Here is a 5,263-nt window from a genome sequence, read left to right on the forward strand (position 1 = left end):
TTCTGCAGGGCATATAGCTAGGAATACAATAGTTGGGTGATAGAATATTATATGTTCAGCTTTCATAAATACTTCCAAACAAGTTTCAAAAGTTGTTTTTTCAACTTATACTCCCACCTCCAGGATTTGGGGGTTGCTCACAACCTCATCAAGACTTGGTATTATTCGTCTTGCCCATTTAAGACATTCTCGAGAAAATATAGTGAAATCTTGGTAATTTGCATTTCCCTACTAAAGTTCATCACCTTTTCAAATATCCTCTCCCACACTGTGACTTGGTTCATTATTAATTTTATGGTGCCCTTTGATGAACCAAAGTTCTTAGTTTTTATGCAGTCCACTTTTTCTTTTTAATGAGTGCTGTTTGTGTTAAAAAAAATTTGGTATCTTGAAAGTCATGAAGACATTCTTTTATGCTTTCTTTTAGATGTTTTATTGTTTAACCTTGCACACATAGATTTACAATCCATCTGAAATTAATTTTTACATACGTTGAAGTAGGTAAGATTCCTTTTTTTATATGGACATGCAGTTAATCCAGCACCATTTATTAAAAAGACCATCTTTGCCCCACTGCACTAAAGCAACCCCCTTCTCACAATTCAAGTGGCATGTGTGGGTCTGCTTCTGGACTCTATTCTGGTGGTCCCCAATCTTTTTGGTACTGGTTTCGTGGAAGTAAGGTGGGCATGGTTTGGGAATGAAACCATTTCACCTCAGATCATCAGACATTAGTTACATTTTCATAAGGAGTGCACAACCTAGATCCCTTGCATGTGCAGTTCACAATAGGGTTTGTGCTCCTGTGAGAATCTAACACCAATGCTGGTCTGAAGGGAGGAGGAGTTCAGGTGGTAATGTTTGCTCACCTGCGGCTCACCTCCTGCTGTGCAGAGTGGTTCCTAACAGGCCACAGACTGGTGCTATTCTGCCGCCCAGGGCGTGGGGACTCCTGCTCTGTTCTGTTCAGTTTGTCTATTTGACTTCTCTTATGTCTGTACCACAGCATCTTAAATACTGCAGTTTTATAAGAAGCCACAGTGTCTGATGATAAAAGTCCTCTAGGTTTGTTCTGCTTCTTCAAAACTTTGGGGGCTGTTTCTGGCCCTTTTCATTTCCATACAAATTTTAGAATCTGCTTGTCAATTTTCAAAAAACTTCCAGGATTGCATCGTATTTATGGATCTATAGATCAATTTGTGGCGAGCTGACATCTTTACAACATTAAGCTTCTCCATCTATAAACATGATGTATTTCTCCATTTACTTAGGTCTTTTTAATTTCTCTCAATAATGATGTGATTTTTCCATCTTTTATTAGATTTATTCTAGGTATTTGATCTTTTGGTGCTATTGTAAATGCTATTATAAATTTCATTTTCTACTTGCTTATTGCTAGAATTCAGAAATACAATTGACTTTGTATACAACCTTACAAAGCATTTTTATAGCTTATCTACAGACAGAGTTTTGGGACTTTTTTGTTACTTAGACAATTCTGTCACCTGAGAATAATGATAGCCTTATTTATTTGTTTTAAATCTCTATGCCTTTAATTTTTTTTTATTTGTGGTATTGTTCTAAGACCTCAATATTGAATACAATTGAGGTAAAATGAGCATCCTGTCTTAGTCCCCAGGGGAAAAGCTTGCCATAATTCACTGCTAAGTGCAATGTTCTGCAATGAATTTTCTATCCCTAGATATAAAATATTCATTACATGAGTAGTTTGCTTCATTTGAGAATCCATCTCTTTCTTATGGAAAAGGTAACCTTGAGTTCTATTTTTAAAAGTTCAGTAGTACTTGATACATTTCTGGCATGCGATTTTCATTTTGAATATTAATGTAACTTATACCAATATTTTTAAAGGTGTCTACCTCTGTTTTGCTGCTTGGATCTCGTGTGTGTGTGTGTGCGTGTGTGTGTGCGGGGTGGGGAGGGATAACATGGGGAGAAATGCCAGATATAGTATGCACCTGAAGTAAAATAAATAAATTATTTTTTAAAAAGTAAAAGGAAATAAAAATATACAGATGGGTTTATGCTAAAGCTATTCAGGTCACTTATCCACATTTTGTTTTATTTATTTATTTTTTGAGATGGAGTCTCACTCTAGCACCCAGGCTGGAGTATAGTGGTGCGGCCTCAGCTCACTGCGATCTTTGCCTCCCACCTTCAAGCAATTCTTATGCCTCAGCCTCCCAAGTAACTGGGATTACAGGCGCATGCCACCATGCCTGGCTAATTTTGTATTTTTAGTAGAGACAGGGTTTCACCATGTTGGCCAGGCTGGTCTTTAACACCTGACCTCAGGTGATACACCCGCCTCAGCCTCCTAAAGTGCTGGGATTACAGGTGTGAATCATGATGCCCGGCCTACATTTTAGATTTAAACTAAAATGAGATCAAGATGATGTTTGAAGCCTGAAGATCCACTGATTCATTTTTTTCATTCAACAAGCAATTTTGAAGCAATTAGGATGCACCAAGAAGCAGTCTTTCAGGACTTTGAAGGCTGACTATTCACTAATTATTTTATTTAACAAGCTTTTTTTTTCCTCAAGAACTTATGATGTACCCAAAACTGTACAAGGCCCTGGAGATACGGAAGAGATCTTGAGGAGTTCCTATTACACAGGGAGAAAATGAGACATAAACAGATTTATCCCACAGTATGATAAACACAATAATAGAAGGATGCATGTGGAGATACACATAGGGGCCCTCAACTCACTCTTGGCCAGGAGCAGTTGGCATCTGTGAAGGCAATGCCTAAGTTGAAGCGTAAAAGATAAATATGAACTAACTGAGCAAAAAGGAATAGAGTTAGAAATATTGCATCCAAGCAAATGGCAGAAAGTAAACAAACAAAACAGCATTCATTCATACAACAAATATTTATTGAGTGCTTCCTATGTCACAGACACAGCATTTGGCATAAGGTACTGATAAATGAAAATAGACATAGTCCCTGTGCTCCTGAGCAGCTTTCGCGTGAAGGGGAAGACATATTTATAAAATCTTATTTGAGACTTTTCATCCAAGTATTCCTTGACTTCCAAATACATTCTTATAGTCTGAATATTATTACATTATTAAAACAAAAATCAGTGTTTATTACATAACTATAATTTCAGAGGCAATTTTCCAACTTTTTTAGTGGGAAATCTCAGAAATTCATTTACAGTTTGATTTTTCCATCTTGGACTACAGTTTCTCTTTTTTTGAAGTAGTGTGATCATAGCTCACTGCAACCTTGAACTCCTGGACTCAAGTGATCCTCCCACCTCAGCCTACAGACGAGCTTGAACTAGAGACATGTGCTGCCAGGCCTGGCTAACTTTTTAAATTTTTATCTGTTAGAGATGGAGGTCTTACTATGTTGCCTGGGCTGGTCCTGAACTACTGGGTTCTAGTGATCCTCCAATCTCTGTCACCCAAAGTTCTGGGATTATAGGCATGAGCCACTGTGCCTGGCAACTTAGACTACAGTTTCTAAATGAAACTGTATTATAAGTGGTGGTTAGATTTACTCTCCAGTCCTCAAAGCCTATTTAACCCATAATATACATGAAGTATTTATAGTCCTATTTCAAATACACTGAATCACTATTATGTCATATCTATGAAAAACTGCTAGGCTCTGGGGATACATGTTTATAAAAGATGACACAGTCCTGGGTCTCATAGGAGTTACAATTTAGTAGAAGAGACAAATAATTAAACAGTCACACAAATGAATGTATGATGATGATCTGAGATGATGGCTATAAAATGAAGGGACCAGTGGAGACATAATGAAGCACCACCTACCTCTTGGGTTTGGAAAGACCAACATGGCAACCAGGCAAAGGGGTAGAGGAAGAACAGTCTGGCTAAGGTGTTAAAGGAACTGAGACAAGATCAGTGTGGATGGTATAGGGCCAGAGAGGAGGACAATGGCATGAAAAAGGCCATGTCTAGACTATACTTTACCCAGTGAGCCATGTCATTTCTTTATAGCAAAAAGATGTCCCCAAGAGACTAAAAGCAGTGCAGTTGGTATCACGATAGATTTACGTATTAAAATAGTTCATCCTACCTACACTGTGAAAAAAGATGTTTCAGAGTCAGTTGGATGCAAGGCATCCAGTTAGAAGGTTTCTACGTTAATGCAGGAGAGGTGACAATGGCTCACACAGGAGTGGCAGTAGCATAGATGTAATAAAAGATTTATGAGCTAGAAAGCTCCTTATGTGATAGGACTTGGTTAGGGATTACTGAGAGGGCTGTGAGAAATTGTCTAGAATGACTACACATTTTCAGAGCTACTTAGGAAGTAGAACTGATTGAATGTTGTGGGTGAGGGAGAAAATTAATGGGCAGTACCCAGATAGATACACAGCTTTAACAATAGGATAGATGGTGATATAGCCACTAACATCAACTGAGATACAGCAGGAGGCTTAGGAAGAAAGATAATGAGTTCCATTTTGGACTTGTTGCATTTACATACATTGGATATTTCCTAGGTATGAGGTTAGCATATTATTTACAGACAAGACTGTGATACTTGAAGACTGGAGAAGAGACGTAGGTATGGGGAGACATCATTTTGCAGGTTACACATGCCCCATCAGCAGGGTTGAGACAGGACTCTGGGGAAGCACAACTGTTAAGAAACTAGGGTTGTAGGTCTGATCACCTCTTGCATTAATTAATTTGAAAATTCCAATTAATGAAAGTCCAAATTAACAAGAGTGTACACTCTTTTCAGCAACCTGTTTGTATAGCTCCCAGTAATTTATACCTTGTCCATGCATGCACTCTCCATAGGTTTAACTGGAGGCTTTCCTCCAAGAAAGCAAAATTAGAATCAGATCCACTAGTCACCATTTTCCTCCAATATAGTGAGATCATGCATTGAGTGAAGAAAAGCAGAATTACTTTTGCACATTAGCCTCTTTTGCAATCTTTCTGTTTCTGTCTGAGAACTGGTCTTTCACCATTCTTTCTACTACTGTAACATACCAACTTTTATGGAACAGTACACTCAAGCCAGGTTCATTGTTTACCACTTTCAGGAAACTATTTGTCAACCCAAGATGGGATTAGAACACTCATTATAGCTAACATTTATTTTTTTCATTATTAAACTTTATTAGATATCAATAAAATGAAAAATTAGATCTGGTACAAATCTTGAGAAACCGTTTTATTTCAAGCCTTGTTAAAAACATGTCTAAAATAAGTTGGCTCACTTTTCCTGCTTTCAGGAACA

Source organism: Callithrix jacchus, chromosome X, assembly GCF_049354715.1.
Source record: "Callithrix jacchus isolate 240 chromosome X, calJac240_pri, whole genome shotgun sequence".
NCBI lineage: Eukaryota > Metazoa > Chordata > Mammalia > Primates > Cebidae > Callithrix > Callithrix jacchus.